Consider the following 18,976-nt stretch of genomic DNA (forward strand, 5'->3'; position numbering starts at 1 on the left):
AAGCTAGGGACAGTTGCAAGCCTTTTCTGGGGTCCTACAGGGCCTTTAAAAACAGAAGGCAAGAAAGAAAGAGAGGGAGAGAAGAGAAACATCTGAACATCTGCTGGAAAATCCTAACTGGCTTGTTCAGCTGAGTTCAGCAAGAGCAACAGCAACAGCCGAGAAGTTGGCAGGTGTCGCCACACTTTAGTTGGAAATCACTGCAGATGATCTCAAGATATAAATGAGAATAATCTGGACAGTCCCTATACCTCCTCCCCTCCTCTAGACTATTCTTCCTTCCCAGGAGACAACTGTATTGTGTGCTGGTTAGCTGGAGGGAGGCATTAGAATAGCTAGGAGCAGGGCTGTGCATGCAAGCAAATAGCTGTATGTGTCAAAGATGTCCTACCGTAGGATACTGCTTTCTTTAAAATGGCTCTGGGGATGAAAAATAGCAGAAACTACCTGTCTTCCCTTCAGGAGTGCAAATAATCACCTGCAAAATAGACTTGTTAGGGGTCAAAGGAAGGGGAAGAGCTAATGATACTGCACCTTTCTTTTTTTTTCTCCAGAATTTGTGCAATATGAAAATACTAGCTTTGTCTCCAATAAGTGTTTCTTGTTTTCTCTCTTTCTCTCTCTTAGTGCACATATATGTGCATCTATGTCTCAGCCACTAAGTCTCCCTGTCATTACAATAGCACTGGATTTCATGCAAAGATACTAAAATTTGAAGAGGATCTCTTAATTTCTTCACTCATTGCATTCTCCCTTAAACTTACACCATTCCTGGCAGCAACTTTAAAAGCTAATCAGTCAGCAGCCCCAGTCAGGGCTTTTTCACCATTTGCTCAGCAGTTCATAGTTATGTTGGCTTCATAGACTTTCCCACTGTACCATCTCTGTTCCACAGCCTAGCCGACAGGCTCTGGACAGCAGGACAGCTAGATCCAATAAATCTGAGACCTGTCTAGGTGCTTCATTTATCAAGAGGCCTAATTTACCCAGGCCCTTTAGACTAATTGCAGATTTGCAAAAAATGCTGATAATGTAGAACAGTGCATTGTGAATGTCCCTTGCCATATTTCTGCTAATGTGTTTCATCTGGAGTACATAAAGAGACAGGGATGCTGATTTTAGACACAGCACTTTGGGGCTAATCCAGTTAAATGATTATCCCTAAAAATCTGCAGTGATGTCATTTTCCCTATAGAACTCTGCCAGTTGCCTTGTTTGCTTTATTGTGAGAAACACATGATCCCAGTCTTTAGAAGTTCACCCTATATTTTTGTTCTAATGCGCTGTAACTCTCTCGTCCCACTCTCCCAGCTACCCATTTCTTCTTGTTTATAATAGCCATGTTGACAGCAAGCCCTGGCTCGGACTTTTGCATATACACTGACAAGGAAGAGGTATGTCCCTTTGCTTGATCTAGACAGATATGCACAGGTACCCACAATGTTTTTCTTCTTTCAATTACCCTCACTCTCCCTTTCCTCCAGACACTACTATTCCACTGTGTTTTCGTCACTTTTACTACCAACTCTGTGCTTATTTTTGGCCCCCTTTCCTGCACTTCACTCCCAAGATTCAGCAGCACGATTCAGTGGCTTCTTATCTTATCCATCATCTGTAATGCCAAAAAATCTTCTTCCATGGCTTTGCAGCAAATTCAGCTCCCATGTTCTTCCTCAGATACCTTCTCCCTTTCCTTTGCTGCTGTGATTCCTTTGTGCGTTCCTTCATGCTCCAAGGAATTGTGTGGGGGACACACTGGACTTCTCAGTGTGGTGTTGTAAGAATCCCGGTTTTGTTTCTAAGAATCTCTGTGTCATGTAACTGATACAGCATGCTCACTGAGGCAGGGGCCAGCCAACCCATTATCTAAACCACTGACAAATGCAACAGGAATAATATAATATGGCAAAGGTAATGTTTATATAACAGCCACACAGTTCTCACTCATTCCTGGGGGCAGCTGCTAGGCAGTTTCAAGTGTGCTTCACTACTAATGCTGACTTCTGCAATGTGGATTTTTGGGGAGAGATAAGGATCTGGGATAGATAAAACATCAGGAGACCCTTATTTTTCAGTGAGTGGCTGCACAGGTCTGTGATAAGGCAGCCTCAGGAATTTGGGACTATAAATGTTAGCATGCTTTGAGAGACAGCCTTACATTTATTTGTTTATCTAGCACCAGCTCTGTTGTGGGTAATCAATGGAGCCCTTCCATGCAGAGATAGAGGAGAGCAATAGGGATGTCTTCTCAGGTATCCCAGCAAGGCTGCATGTGACTTATCAGTGTTCAGCAAGCAGATGGCAACCAAATCCCACTGCTATGGTATTAACAAGAAAGAAGCCTGCTTTAAAGGTTTTCTCTTGTTCTCTCAGATGCCCCTCAAGCATAACCCCAGAGTTCAGAGAAATTAGTATATGATGAGATAAATCCTGTCCAAACAAGGCAGGTGGATTTGCAGAGAGTAAAACACAGAGGGACCTTGCAGGCCAAATACTGTAAGAGACTGCTTGCTCTCGGGAGGGGAAGCTCCTCTCTCAGTAAAGGCCCTAACATTTGAAGACTGTTGGCTAAGGACAGTCAGGGCTCTGTGAAGATCCTGGGTACTTCTTGGGTTTGCCTCTTGCCTTATCTACCACTTTAAGGTATCCTTAAACATCCTTATGCTGTCATGTTGCAGAATGGAATAAACCAGCAGGATTCTTAACTCAGAACAGTGAAAGAAACAAAATTAGAGACATTATTTACAGTTCTGGTATTAAAAAAAATACAAAGTATCCCTTTTCTTCCGAGCCAAAATTTCAGTTTTGCCAAGCCCTGCAGTCATTAAGTTGATACAACAAGATGAATCCTGTGTAGCATGGCTCCGAGATGGGGGCACATGCACACAGTGAGAGACTCACATTTCTTGTTACTGCTACAGGGGTGAAGGGGAATTACTGGACAAATTTCTTCTGCCCTTTTCCAAAAAAATATGTGTCCTTGTTGCTGTATAATCTGGATAATCTCCACTTCTAGACTCTTACAGGCAACTTCTGGGCTGTAGAAGAGCATTCAAGGGGGAGGTGGAAACTAATGAAAGTCTGGCTGACATTTTGATCACACTCTTGCATATATCAAGGTTATCCCATAGGCATATGTCGCAGGGAGAGAGTAGTTTTTCCATATTAAAGATGGCATTAACCTTCTATCCTATCTTGCTCCCTTTGCTACTCCTAAATTCTGTAAATATTTCAGATGTCTTCTGCCCCACTCCCCCACCACTCAGCTCTGTTAAAAATGGCAAGATGATGAAAAACCCAAATTTGATCCAGGTCCTTCTCTGTCTCTAAGGTAATTAAGTCTCATTCCTTTTTTGTGCTTAGAGTCGAAGGTAGCTGATTTTTAAACACCCACCTCAAATTGCTCTTTTGACTACCAAAGATGCACCAATGCTTAAATAATCCTCATACAGGAGCCTCTGGGAAACCTTGGATCACTCGCTGTTTGCTGCATGCTTTGTTTTATGTTGATTTAGCATTCACAAATGCATCTGTTTTGGGGAAAGGCTGGGACTTTAGAGAAAAAGTAGCATTTTTTAATTCTGGGATGGTGTCAGTCCACACTAATGTCTGGGAAATGTTCACTGCTGTTCATTGTCACCTGTTTGCCCTCCCCACAACTGTAGAAATGCTGCATTGGGTGGAAATAGTAGTTATTTGGGGAATGTAGTTCCGTACCGAAGTATTTGGTCAGGAGATGAGAGAAATTGTTGAGAAACTGACTGAGAGTTTTGGTAATAAATGATACAGTAGCTGCCATGGGAAGTCAATAGGAATTTTATCACAGCTCTCAACAGCAGCATGTACATATTTTTAAGTCTTTATCTGGCAAATACTTTTATCTTTAACCTAACAAGAGGAGGAAATTCACTCTGACCAGAGATTTTGACACATTATACTACTTAATCTAAACTTTCCTAATCGATAACCAGGTCCTGGACCAGTGTCATATTAGGGCTGAGTCAAGCAGCTTTAAGACAAGTTTTGACCCAGCTTGTCTGGGAACTGTCACTTACTAAAAGAGAGCAATGGCTTTCCACAGAACAAAGGAACAAGAATATTCTTGTGCCCACAGAAGCATCAGTAAACCAAATAGACTAAAACTGTGCCTTAGAACGATGTTGTTTAAAAGTAAAATGAAACCATATATTGAGAAACTAGGTTACTGAAAAGAAAAATGATGATTTGAAGCTTCAGAGGTAGTCTTCCTATGAACCTTTTAGGCTATATATAAGTAGAAGAAAATCATAGCAGCAAGAAGAATTTTTGTTTCCCCTTATTGATTTTTGTTACATTTCTGGTGGCTTACTGAGAAGATTGCCAGAAGCAATTTATAAGTACAGTAACACCAGCAGACTCCAGAGCACTGGCACTGAAGTGCCACAGGTTGTACAGCATGGAAGGATAATACAGTGCAATTGTTCAACCTTACCCCATGTGGGGGAAATTCAGTATTAGGCCTTTAATTTCATGACTTAGGGTGTTTTACACTGACTGAGGATATGGCCTAAAGTACTTTCAGCAATAAACCTAATTTTATTTTACCAAGTATTAAAGTAAAGAAGTTAAATAATGAAATGCATGTTATCATTTTACACCATTTTAATAAGATTAGGCTTGGTTGAGATGGTCATTTTTCCTTGTAACTTTTTGTACTCACCAAGACGGTAAAATTCCATCCAACATTCAGAAACAGTCAACCCATTACCGTACACATGCAGGAGTTTCCAGCTTTAGTGGAAGAGAGTCCAGCAAAATCAATGAATCAAGTTCTGTTCTTACTTGCACTCATGGAAGTTTTAAGTAATTTCAGAGATGGAGTTGATTAAAGTTATAATACTGTTGGTGAGAGTTTCATACCTTACGGAGATTTTATATCAATGTAAGATTATTGCCTTGTGTGTGGATTCTTGTGGCCAAAAGTAGTAAAATACCTTTACTCCAGTGTTTCCTGATATCATTTATTTATTTGTCCCAGCAAGACAGTATGTGAAGCTACAGGAAAAAATTTGGAAATGTGGTTTTTTTCCAGAACTCAGAAAATGGATTTGCCCTTTACAACTGGTCATTAAGGTCAAATCCCCTAAATTATAAGCATAAATAATATATGGTAAGATTGACCTTCAGACAAAAGAAGAGATGGATGGGAAAGCTCCAGAGGCTGAAGCTCAGGAGAGCGGGAAACTCTGCCTGCACCTCTCGGTGAGTAGGCTACAGTAACAGCTTCATCTGAGGATGCATCCTACATAACTTCTTGTTAGTGGAACTGACCAGAAAAGAAAATGAAAGGGCCTTTTCTTTTAGAGGACTGCACTGTGTGCTTTGGCAACTATTACTTCTCTCCTCTTACTAAGAAGACTTCCCCTGCTCCCCCCCCTCCCTGAGGACTGCAGTTAATCAGTGTCAACTCAGTGTGGTCATTCCCACCCAGACACTGGCCCAACCTGAGACCAGTTCAAGTGGGGCAGTGTCAGAACAGACTGATGTCACTGCTGAGGGTACAGGGACCAGGTGAGTTGCAAGTCTTTGCCTGCCTGAATCCAGACTGCAAAGGGGAGGGCAGCTGTTGAGATGTGGGGGCAGAGAGCATGAACCACTGCCAAAAATTCTGTGGAAGAGGTTTTTTATTCATCATTCATATGACTACACTGTTGCTGCATTGAGGTTTTGGTGACTTCTCAAAAACTAAAATTTTCCTTGTTCTGTACATAGTTCTGGGATTTGCAGCAGGCAAATATTGCCTATTAGGGTATCCAACAGAAGTTTTTTACTGATTCAAAAAATTTCTGGAGAAGGGCTCACGATAGCTGTGTTTGTGGTTGTAACAGTGATTCAAGGCTGTTTAAATAAGCTTTGTGACTGCTCACAATATCTGGCTGAAGGATTACAGCTAAATATACACACAGGTGGAGAAAATACTTCTCTTCTGACTCAGTGACTTGGTTTTCGTCCTTATTTAAAAGGCTGGAACAGGTATTCTGAAACAATCAGATTTACTTCCATCCTTACTTTTTCAGTTTTCAGACAGATTTACACTTGATATGGTCTGTCGAGAGCTGCAAAAAAGAACAGTGCGTTTTGAACTCCACCAGGCCATTTGTATTCAATGAAGTTGGCTGATGGCATTTTACCTGCTGAGCTAGTAAGTTTCAGGTAGCTGAATGTCCTCCTATCATGTTTTATCCTCACCAGCAAACTCCACAGAAAGCTAGAAATTGTGTTAAGGACAGTTACAGACTCAGCTCACAGTTCCTGAAAGATTTTATCTCCTCCAACCCTCCTGTTACAACAGCCCTACATCCTCAAGGCAGTCAGGGCCTCACTCCTCAAAGGTACATGACTAAATAGTGAAGCTTCTTTGACTTCTGCTGGAGGAGTCTCCAAACCTACCACTAACTGGACCAGTAACGCCTGAGGCTCTGGACCTGGCCTTTAAGTCTTTGCTCATGTGTGACATCCTGATCAAGTCCCACGGGACAACTCACGTGTCTGAACAGTTCTCTTTCTTTGTGTTGCTTGTCAGTGCTTGTATGCTTTGATATTCAATGTGTCTAAATCACCACACAGCATTTTTATTTTTATTTTCATAAAATACTTGAATTATACTCATATGAAATATGCCTCTGGCCCCATACAGATGTTTCCAAAAAGCCTAATAGCAAACAGATCACAGGGCAGAAGAGTGCATATTCTTACATTCACTTCCAAGCCTAACTGCTCTTCAGAGTTCTGATTACAAGAAAAGCCACGCTGCCGATGTTGCTTTAACTGTGATGTTAAAATGAAAACTCATTGTTGCATCCCAGGGGGATTCAGGAACACTGACTTTGCTGCCCATCTGAAATGGGATAATGTTCTCTATTCCTATCATGTGGGTATCAGTTCCAACTTGGAAACCAGCCTCCTCTCATAATTCAAGCTGGGGCTGTACTGATGCAAACCTTCTCAGATATTATAAGCCAGTATGAGCTCAAAAAAAGAATTCACTGCTCAAGGCCAAATAGCTTCAAAGCTAACAATCCTCCAGAGTCAGTGTGAAAGTGTTGAAACTGTCAATGTCAACTTACACCATGCATAGTGAGTGTAAAACTTCAATAATGACATCATGGAGAAAAGGACAAAGGGCAGGCACTACACAGAAAAGTGCCAGTGCTCTTCAAATCTTTGAAACCTTCGAGGATTTATCTGGACTAACACTTCTACACATAGTCATTGGGGTCTTAGGCTATACTGATTAAGGATTTAGCTTATTCAAAGGCTCTCACTGATAGCAAGGATGACAAGGTTTCAGCAGTTATATTGGATTCCATTAGCTTTCACTTAAAAAAAACATACCCAAAACCCCTCAGGATCCTGCTCTTTTTTTATCTGCCTCTCATTTTCTTTCTTTGTATCAACCTTTATTTTTCTCTTTCACACACACGCGCACGCTCGCGCGCACTCGCGCACATGCACATACACACACAAACACATTAATATATATTAATGTCTGGGTTTGATTCACAAACAGGTTTTGCAGCACTTATGCTCTCAGTTCTCAGAATGCAGATCCCAGAAGAACTGAATCAATTCTTCAGGAATTCCCTGAAGCACCACATAACGTGTTCGCTCATTTCAGCTGCACTTGGGGCAACAGATACACTTTTAAAAGGGGGAAAATGTATTAGAGAAAGAGGGAAGGGTGTTCTAGTTTAAGGAAGGCGGGGGAGGGGGAAGGGGAGAAAGAAGAAGATCAGCTAATCAAAAGAGAAATTAAAAAGTGAGACTTGTTGTGGTTTTGGTTCCCAGGATAAAGACCTGTCCTAAAGGTTGGAGTGCAAACAGCAGGAGTGCAAATATAATGGAGGACAGCCATGCTTCCTTTGCACCATGATTTTCAGAGAGTCAGCCTCAGAAGAAGAGCAAAGAGATGGAAGAAGCACAGGAGGAACAGGTCCTTCTCTCCTCCCTCTTCCTCTCATTTGTGAGAAGAAAATGAAGAATCCATGTTGTACTGTGCACTATGCAATAAAGGTTTAAGGCTAAAAAGCTTACTTGAAAAGAGACAATTACTATCCCTTGTCTAAAAGATTGCAAAACCAAGACAGATTATTTTAAAATTATTTAATAATTTAATTAGCCACCTATTATTCAAGAGTTGGACTCAATGATCCTTATGGGTCCTTTCCAATTCAATATATTCTATAATTCTGTGATGCTATAAGAGCTTGTGACAAGGTACTGGATGCAGGCCATTAAGCTCTTAACCCAGCACCCAAACTCATTTGTCTGTTATTCACAGTTATCTTCATTGTTTCTACTTTCCCCCTGGCTTTCCTGTAGGCACCACCAGTTTCCTGCCTCCTCAACTGTCCCAGCACCCTGGGCACAATTCAGTTGCTTAACACAGGTCTTTCCGTGGTGCCATGTAAGCCCTGCTGGTATACCCATGCCACTTGCAGGGAGCTGGCAGATCTAACACAGGGCCTGTGGAAGACCTGTGACCTTCTAAAACAGAAGGTGCAAGCCCATTAATGATACATGAGAGTATCTGAAAGGGCACTAGGCATCTTTCTCTGGACAACAGTAGGGTACCACACTTATTTCAATGTTGTTTTCCCCAGGAGTTGCTGGAAATGTTGCACAGTATTGCCTGCTGCACAAGCACCAAAGGTCCTGAACCCAGCTTACAGAAGTGAGGGATTGGTGACTGCTTTTGAAATACTGTAGATCAGTGATGCCAGTGCATGGTCTTGTAGGATTCCCAAGGATATTCTCTAGGATTACCTGCATTGTCATGGAAAGGTTGTGCACTCATTCTAGAAAAGTCTATGCCATTGTAATGGTACCTCAACAATGCAACACAGAGAACTTTTGGAATCCATCAAAGGCACCTTTGGGTACCCCATTATTACAGTTTAAGTAGCTTTCCATCTGAGACAAAGAAGGCCTTTCAAAGAAGCAGGACCAGCTGAGAGCTGTCCCTTTGTCACAGAGACAAATACAAGGTCTAATGAGACAGTGGGACATAGCACAGGGAGCTGCAAGTTATTGCGGCCTTACCCACCTCTGGAATGGAAAACAGTAAAGCTAGATCTGTAGGTAACTCAATCCAAACTAGTGAATTATGCTGAGAGGCAGGGTGTGTTCTTCTAATACAGCTACCCTGCTTTGAAGACTTCAGGCGGTAATGGTCCGTGGGATAGAGCTGCAGATACACACTGGCACTGGAGGGCTCTGCATGACACCCTGGGCGGCAGGAGCCTGGAGGTACTCCATTTGGTTTTCAGGTTCACCTGGAATGGGACCAATTCACAGCCACAATGGCCAACTTTTCCGGGGTTTCTATGAGGAGATGCAGAATATAGGATAACTAACAGTTTTTGGTCCAAGGGCTCCCTGACTCCTATACCACTGGCATCCATATTTTGTCCCTTTGCAGAACTCACAAATTTGCCACTATGCCATAGTCTTCTACTCCAGGTGCACTAGAAGGCTTGGGGATCATGACCTCTGGGCTTTAACGATAGTCTGAGGGGTTTATTTTTTCACATTCTTGTTGTGTTGTTGACTTAAACCAACTGCTTATTTTTCTTGCAGCACTTGGCCTCCTTAAGAAAGAAATTAGCACAGAAGAAATGAAGGGGTGAAGGGTTATCACAACCATAGGAGTGGACAAGAAGAAGGGGGAGGTTGGAACTCTTCTACAAGTTGTTGTCTTCTGTGTTAATGCACTTGTTTTTGCTGAAGGGACTGCACCACAACTCTGACTATTTAAACATTTATGAGGAAGATTTCACATATATTCTGTGAACTGATCGCCTTGTATGTGTTTCCTTTTGGGGTTGCTATAATAATTGTGTACACAGGCACCTACATAGCTGAGTTAGCTGCTGCTGGACTGTTAATTCACCCGCACTGACTTTACATCCATGTTAGGTCACTTACTTCCTTCAACCTATCCCAGATTTGTGTAGTGAGATCAGAACGGGGCTGTTATTTCATTTTTCATCAAAATCAGAAAACTGATCTTGCAAATGAAAACCATTTAGTTTCATTACAAGTGAAGAATTTAGAGGCTCGCTTTGTTTTCCTGGGAGAAAATCTTCTTCCATATTCTTGATAGAATTCCTACAGTGTGGTGTTTATGAGCCCACTTTGGTGCACCCTTTCTTACCAGAGCCTGCTATACACACATTTCTGCTGTCTAAGGACTCAGAGAACTCTCCGATCTCAAGAGCAAAATTCTCCTGGGGCAGAGAGCAAGCACAATGTGGAACTGCATTTGAATGCCACTGGACGGAATAAATACTTCTTAGTGACTTGCAAATCTGTGCCCATTCTCCCATAAAAGGTATCAAGCACATTGTTCTCTGCCTAGGTAGCATTCCCTAATTCCATCCAGCTGGAAGAAAAGGAGACCAGACAAAAAGTCAAACTGAGGGCATCTGCTTCACTGATAATATCTGACCATTAATCCACTAAGACAGCTCAGGCACAGAGGGATTTTAAGACCCTCCCGCCCTGGCTAATGCTTTGTTCCGATGCAAAGTTTTAAAATGAGTACTGCTCAATACTAATGTGTGCAGCCTGAACCTCCATAGGTTGTTCTGCAGTTGTCCTAGTATTGGGTTGTTTGAGTACCAAGCAACCCAAATTTTGAAGGGGATCTTTCACTGTCAATGCCAGCCCTTCTTTTCACAGCAGCCCAAGTGAGAGTGCAAGAAATACACTTCACAAATGGTGGGGGCAGAATGGATTGTCATCTAACCCCTGAAAAGTGGCGTGGAAGTCAGCAACCAGCTCAAGGAATTAATTTATAAGAGAGTAAGGGCAGAGAAATACACTGTCTCCTGGCCTCTCAGCAAAGGAGGTGCCCCATGCCATAGAAAGCAGCTGAAAGAGGGCAGTCACATCTTTCCTTCAGACTTGCATCCAGTGCTTACTGATTTTTTTTTCTGTGACTCTAAACTAATTCCCATCCCTGCCTCATCCACCTGGCTGCATCTCCTGTTCCTTTGCCAGTGGTTTCTGAGAAATACCCTCTCTTTCATATATCTCACAGAGTCCCACTCCTCTGGAGGCATTACCCCAGCTAGAGATGTCTGAGTGACAAAAGGCCTCATCAGTATTTCAGAGTGGGTGTTGTAGACCACCACAGACCAAACACTTATGGTCTATCATTTAGGTCAGTCCCTTGTGGAATGACACTGAACTGCACGACCTGAGACCTGTCCCTACAGCCCTGCTATGCTTCCTCCAAAGAGAGCTTCCTACTCTATACAACAGCATGGCAATTTTGCTATTTTCTCCCATCCAGTGGGCAAAATGAGGCCAACTAAATGGTGTCTATGGAAAATGGGCACAGAAGAGTCTAAGATGTGGTGTATAATGCCAGAGAGGATAGTAAAGAGCTGAGAGCAGCTGTATACCATTCCACACCCACTTGAGATTTCAAATCTTTGCAGCAGTTTTGCAAAGCAAAGCACTCTCCCCTCAGAACACAGTAGGACACAGGAGTATATTCACAAGACCAGTCTTATGACTCTAAGTAATCACAGTCTTGCCCGTTGTGTAATGTCATCACTGAAAAGGCTGGTTGTACTAATAGGAAGTGATGGCTGGTCCCATTTAGAGAAACATTTCTAAGAAGCAACAAGCGGTATAATATCGAGAGAACTTTTAGGTTTCCATATCTCTTCTCCTGGGGGCGCCTGCAGATAAAGGAGAAGTGGGCAAGGAAAGTGAGTGTTTACTTTGGGTTTTTTTGCAATCACTAAGTACGGTGCTGCAAATGTATTCGCATTTGTCCTATAAATCACATAATCACTCAAGAAAAGCAAGAAAGGTGTGCAGCAACAAGGAGGGGATGAAAGAGTGGAAAATTCTATAGGCTAAATTATAGGACCACTGTGTTTCTTCTTTAATTTGTAGGCCTTCCCTAGTATGTACATGGTGATAGTCTAGTTTACTATTCTCTTGGGATAAACTCAGAGCAGCTCAGCTAAAGGAAAGGTTTATCCAAATTTGTCCCCATGTAAAGCTGGACTAAGCACAGAATTCTCTATTGGTAAAAGGTGATGAGCACGCAGATCTTACAGGTATTTTGCTGAAGGCCAAATGCATCACCGTTTTCACCATTGTTAGATTTGGTTTCTCCCTGATGCTGAATTATTTTAGAATGTCTTTGGTCCATAAAATACCATAAAGTCCCAGTAAGATACAGTCTGTACTGTATATTTTATCTTATAGACAGAAGAGAGTAAAACAAAGCAACAAAAAAAATTGAGTTGCCCACAGCCACAAGAAGAATTATCTGACAAGAGCTCTCAGTTCCTAAAAGTCTTGTTTATATTATTCTTTTCTTGATCTCCTATTTTAAAGTCTAGCCCAGATGTGCATGGGTAGAAAAATCCTGTGGCTTCTCCTTTCCTGAACATCCACCACAATTCAATGTGTTGCTGCTGGGAAAGCATGTCTGTACTAGCTGTACTTAACTATCTTCTGCATGCAAATCATCATCAGCATGTGATCCACCCAGAAACAGCCCCAGCATGCATAAGTTCTCAAAACCAGGAGTTATTCCTACTGGATCAGCCCTGTTCAAGAGTCTGTGTTCAGTTGGGTCTCACTGAGAGTAGTACCTTTGGATACTGTTGAGTTCCATGGGTTTTTAGCTGAAAGACAAGCTCACTCTTGCCCAGATGAAATGGACTCAATACTGAGGCTGCAGTCATCACCTTTCTGATTCTCCTTTCAGTGCAGCTCCTGCATCAAGTGGTATCAGCCCCTGATAACAGAAGCTGCTGTGTTTCCCAAAGCCTGGACTAATCCTCCATGCCCTTTTGAGTGTCATACCTACTGGTTTACTTTTCATAACGAAGTTGCTATATAGAACAGTCATAAAGGCTGCTGTGCCTATTAACTACTCAAACTGAATGTGGTCCCACACCAGCTCCTGCACCAGAAGGCATGGACAGAACACATCCATGCACTGAAGTAAATGCACTGCTCAAGGAATTGCAATGGGTATGTGGTATTTCATACTGAAGCGTCAAGCTTGTCTTCTAAATCAGATACATCATCTATTGACTCCAGCACTGTAAGTCACCCTTTGAAACAGATGGCTTCCCTTGTGAATTAGACAGGGAGATCATCTACTAAATCATCTCCATATTGAATCCAATACAGTATACTGCAAGGCGAACAGCTCTACAAAACAACTATACATAGAGGAGGTACTACAGTATCTCCCATGGATTATTCCTTCACGGGCTGGACACAGACAATACCCAGGCAGGTTGCCGGTGACCCACTTGTATAGACAATGAGAAAGAATCTAATCAAGTGCTATGATAATTGCTCTGACAGATACTATCTCATAAACCTACTTGCAGTAGTTTAAAGATTATCACCCTCTCCATCTGTGGGGATGTGTGCCCATATCTCAGGTGCTCCAGTCCATGTCTGGTGTATTAATTTAAACTGCCAAACTGCGAACCAGAGCATTGGCACACCCGGGTTTTGTCTATCCTGCTGACTCTGCAGCGAGACTGACTCCAGTGGCAGGGATGGCACAGGCAGCCAGGGCGGTACTGCAGTAAGCTGCTAGAACTTCACTTGCCTGGGAATGTCTGTCAGGGCCCTACGGGTGCAAAGAGCAAAAATTTTTTTGTTAGGGAAGACATTTGCATTACATACATCAAAAGAGGAATATAAAGATACACTTCCACCCCATCCGATGGAAATAATGGGCAGGTGTGCATCCCCCACCCCCTCCTAGTTCGGGCCACTTTCGGAGGCCTGTGCTGCTATAGTCTCGTTCTCTTTTCTCTCTGTAACCCTTGTTGCACAAATGAGTTTTTTTCATTCTTCACTCATGCTCTCCGTGAAAGACAGCAGTAGTCTCCGTGTGCTGTAATTGGACTGACTGGCTGACTGATTCCTGTTCTCCCCTTGTGCAGCCCTAGAAACTTGGGAGAAAAAAGGTGGAACAACCAGCCACTCAAAAAAACCCCAGACTGTTTGAAAGGTTAAGGACTAGAGCATGCAACTTCTGTCTGTTACAGACGACTGGACACTGCAATTCGGATGTCTTGTTCCCAATCCTTCCTTACAATGATTGTTGCAAGGATGACAAAGGATGAGAAAAGCAGGTCCTTCTCATTAAGGACTTACAAGGGGGATTTTTGTGAGGGGAGTGTTACACTTTCCTTTTCCTGAAGTATGACAATTCTTGGGAAAACAAGGTAGAGTGGGCCTCGCTTAAACTGAAGGATGGTAAACGTTGTACACATTCAGAAGACACGCTGTGCCCACCCACATGCACGTAAGTCAAGCTAGTCTTTCTACCATTATCCTGTGTGTTGCTTGCATTGGAAAGGGAATGGTTACACTGCCTCAGAGTCAGAAAGACTGAATTGTTAGTGAGGCTGTCATCAGGTAAAAGTGAGCACTGCAGACAGTCTTGTGGGTCAGCTTCTCTCACACATTTTTTTATGCCCTGCACGCTTCTTTTTTTACTTGTGTTTCCTGTACCCTCTCCCAGAGCATGGACAAAGGAGCCACTGATCTTGGTCACCAATACCAAAGAATATGAATATTCCAGTAACTCCTTCTATTTATATCTGTAGCAAGGTGTCCTCCTTTTCTTCTCTCTCCTTTTTACTAACTTATCCTGCACTGAGTCTTTATCTACCTCTACTCCTAATTCTGGTATTCTCTGCTTCTCCTCCATTGGTTCCTCAGCAGAAGGGAAAAATCAAAAACTCCTCCAAATTAGGAGGACAGTTTAGCACAGACTCAGCTCATTCATTTGGAGTAATCCTGCTGCAGTGCTCTTGAGTGTATCTGTCATCTGTGCTTCACAATTTCAGACATGACTACAACTGCATCTTAATCATGTTTCTGCAAGGTCTAGCCAGATTTCCAGCACTCCAGATATGTTGGGGCAGATAAGGAAGTATAGTCTTCTGCCAGAAATGTGCCAGTCAGTGGCAGAATCAACAACTCCTCCATCTAACTCTGATTCATTGTATAGCTGGTGAAACATAAGGGAATGTGGAAAGGGATTCACTAAAAAGCCCCCTTCTTCATTCTGCCAACTTGTAAAATGGGACAATCACAGGTTCAGGGAGCCAGGAGGTGTAACATTTTGATGTCTTCCTCCTGCTTGGAATTCCAAATATGAAGCAACAAAAAACATTCAAACCACCCATTAGTAGGTCCACTTTTTAAAGGCTGCAAGACATTTGAAAACTTTATGATTTGTAAAAGATTATATCTTTTGAGATCTGAATTTGGTTCGACTTCCATTCCAGTACCAAAGCACAACTCATGTCCTCCATTTTCACCTGGTGACTACCATCGGAACCTTTGCCTGCCCAAGGGATATAGTTTTTGTGAATGAATGAATAAATAAGTAAATAAACCCTGGTGTTTAGTGGACACTGCTTCAATCCCTAAGGCACTGGCAAGGCTGGAAATCTTCTGACAGATGGAAGGTACTCACTACTTGGTCTCAGGCCCCTTTGAGCCATATTGCAGAGTGGTTAAAGATGTTATGGGGCAATCATGGTACCTTAAGCATTGACATGACAGCATCTCACAGTTGCTGTGAGCTATATTGCAATATTGTTGATTTGTGTTTTGTTTTCCTTCTTATTCCTTCTGGTTTTGCTGACTCATTATAGGTTTAAGATATTAGAAAAATCTGCAAAATTTCTTCACGGTGTTTTTGCTGGCTCTGAAAAGTTGATCTACCAGGACTGGTGACTGATATATTGAATTTGGCCCTTACAGTAATTGTTTAAATGTTATAGCAGCTTTAACATGTCATCTGTTAAACTTATTGGTGATGCAGTTGTTCAACGTGCAGTGTGGGTAATATTTACATGATTTACTGGGTGACGTACAGTTTTTGATTCAATAGTAATGTATTTGATTCAATAGGTGATGCATCTAATTCAACCGGGAGTCCATCTAATTCAAAGGTGATGCATTTGATTCACTAGCTGATGTACCTGATTTAGAAGGTGATGGATCTAGTTCACTGAGAATGATTCCAATTCCCCCGTGCAAGGTATTTACTTCAGTGTGTGATGAATGAGCTTTAATAATAATACATGTTTCTCCGATAGTGGATGTATTGGCTTCAATTTATATCCCAAGCTTCCCGAATCTGGAGTGGAGTGACACCTTGCAGCCACGATTCAGGTGAGGATCACAGGCAGTGTGAAACATTAGCCACTAAAATAATGGGACCAAATTATGTGATAAAAACCGTGCTTCCCAGATGAAATATTTTCACCAGATGTGATGTGGGGATACAAATGCCCTGTCACTGATGTTATTGCTACCACAGTACATGACGAAAATCCCCAAATCCATTTACCTTTAGTGTCATTGCTGGGATTACATACTCAGTACTTATTTCCCCAGAGCTATGTGAGCTCTCAAATAGCGGCATCTGAACTAACAGCTCCACTCACCTCATTTTTGTGTGTGCTTTTATTTTGTTAGAGGTTGGCAAATATTTATCTCTAGTGAAAATGGGGGAAAGGATGTTGGTAAAGAGCAGTATCACATGGGATAAGGAGTGTAGGGACTCAGGCCTGTACGACATCCTGCAAACCACCATGTCTGCACTGGGATCCTATCCTGGTGGAAACCTTTGAAAGCTTTAGCTTCACAAGTATTGTTTGACTGTGTTTCTGCTATTGACTACCCTACAACTATTCAATTCTCATCAGCCTCCCACCTCTGGCTGCAGTTCGAAAACCAGTGGCAGGATCCTCTCCTCTTTGGATGATGGTTGAGGCATTCTGGTCATGCAGGTTACATTTTCAACCACAAATATGGTAGGAAACTTTGCTTGCAAGGCTTGCTTCCAAAAAGAAGAGGAGCTGTTGTTGGACTTGTGTCTTTTTTCTATGTGGTGGCCAGCTCTGGAGTGGTGGTGGGAGGCTCCTTACAGGTGTAGGCTCAGTCATGACAGAAGATAGCCTATGAGCTTGGGTGCATGTTTGGTTGATGTGCACCCATACACTGCTAGAAACCTGGAACAGTTTACAATAGGATATCAGAGCCCCAGAAAACCACTTTACTGCCCAAAGCAGCTCTCTTCTAGTCTCCAACCCAACTTTATGTCTGCTTCTTCCTTATAACCTTTCCCTACATGTATCCCTCGTAAAGTATTACTTCTCCTGGGTGGCAGAAACAGCAGCTGCAACCTATCCAATATATTTGCCTCCATTTTGTGGTCCACTTGGAAGGGTTCCCAGGGCAGATGCTTCACTTGTTGTGCCCTTGTAACTGCTCTTTGAGGCATATTAATTTTCTTGTGTGGGTGCAAGTTTTCTTCTCCTACCCATGGCTGATATGTCTGCCTTTTAGAGACTACTAGGCAGATAAATGACAGGGATGTGCGTAGTGTTGCTATACAAGCCAGATTCTCCAAATGCTAAAAACAATGTGCTAAATACTAAAATAGGCATCTAATCTTAAAATAAATAAATAAATAAAAATTCTTCCACACTTTATTGCTCCAGGCTGTGTCTAGAGATGTACTGAAGTTGTTGCAGGAGTCTTAAGTAGTCAGCTTTTTTCTATCCACTGAGTTTTCAGGGTTGAGATTCGTGCACCTCCATTTGGTATCATATGTTCAGACAGAATACATTAACACATTAATGTCTGATCTGGGGAAATAGGGCTAGTTTTCTGCCTTTCATTCCTCTCTATATATTTCTTTTCCTTGGTTTCCTCCCTTCAGTCACGGCAATAACTGAAATCTGTCTTTTCCATTACGAGATATGCAGTGACATCCATCTGCTTCTCCATAATGCCCAATCAGTAAAATATGTATTCTATGCTCAGAGAATATATCTATTAACTGCCCTTTGCTGTTTTTAATGAAGAAAATGAGGAGAAATAATAAGTCTGGAAAATTAAATGGCTTGTAGTAATGGTGTCACTGTGTCTTACACAGAGTTAAAATTTTAGGTGCTACTTTCAAGGACTACAAATATGCAATGACAAACACTGCTGCAATGCTAGGTAAGAGCCTTAATATTCTTTGCCTCTTAAGTGGTGCCACTTGACACTGCATTTATTGCAAGCCCTTGTTGAATGTAGCACTTGGTAAATTGAGCAGGATTCGATTTGCAGTGATGAAAAAGCAAGCAAAATTCAAAGTCTCAAGTGCCTGGCATTTTTTAAATGACCTGGATCTTTTGGAGAATCTTGAAGACCAAGAAGGCAAGTACTGCTTCAGTTAGAGTGTCTGCCTGGCAGGGCAAAACCACCATTCCCTTTTCTTGTCATCAGTAATGTCCTCCCACCTCTGCCACCGTCCTCTCCTGTCCAGAAGGATATACATATTTCCGCTTCGAGTGCTGTGGAAGTCTCCATTAAAATGAAAGGAAAACAAGCAACTATTCTTGTCTTGACATTTTCTCCAAGGTTTTTTGTTTGATTTGGTTTGTTTTGCTTTATTTTGGTTTTGCTTTTAATTTTAGTTTCAATCAAGCTATTTAGCAAGTAACTCGGAGGCCAAATTAGGCTACATTGCAAGGAACATCCCATCTATCTGCTGCTGCATGGACTTCAGTGTTTGGGTGGGCATCAAGGCTGGGACATCTGCAGTTAATGCCATCTTATTTGCAGCTTAATGCCCTTTCCAAACACCACTCTGCTTTATTTTTGTAACAATTGAGAACTGGGGAAGAAAGGGGGGAAAAGGCACATTGCCTCGGGGCTAGGAGTGACTAGATATGCAGCTAATTGTTTTGGCTACTTTTTAAAAAGTTCTCCCAGGGGCTGAAAAGATGATCCCACCAGTGGGCAGATAAGCAAATGAGTTTGTCTCAGGCTTGATCTGTGCCTCCCAGACCTCCAAGAGTCTTTACATGTTACAGGGTTTGGAAACGGTAGACAATGCACTCTCTCCTCCCGGCACAGA

The sequence above is a fragment of the Gallinula chloropus genome (genome assembly GCF_964237585.1).
Source record: "Gallinula chloropus genome assembly, chromosome: Z".
NCBI classification, from domain to species: Eukaryota; Metazoa; Chordata; class Aves; order Gruiformes; family Rallidae; genus Gallinula; species Gallinula chloropus.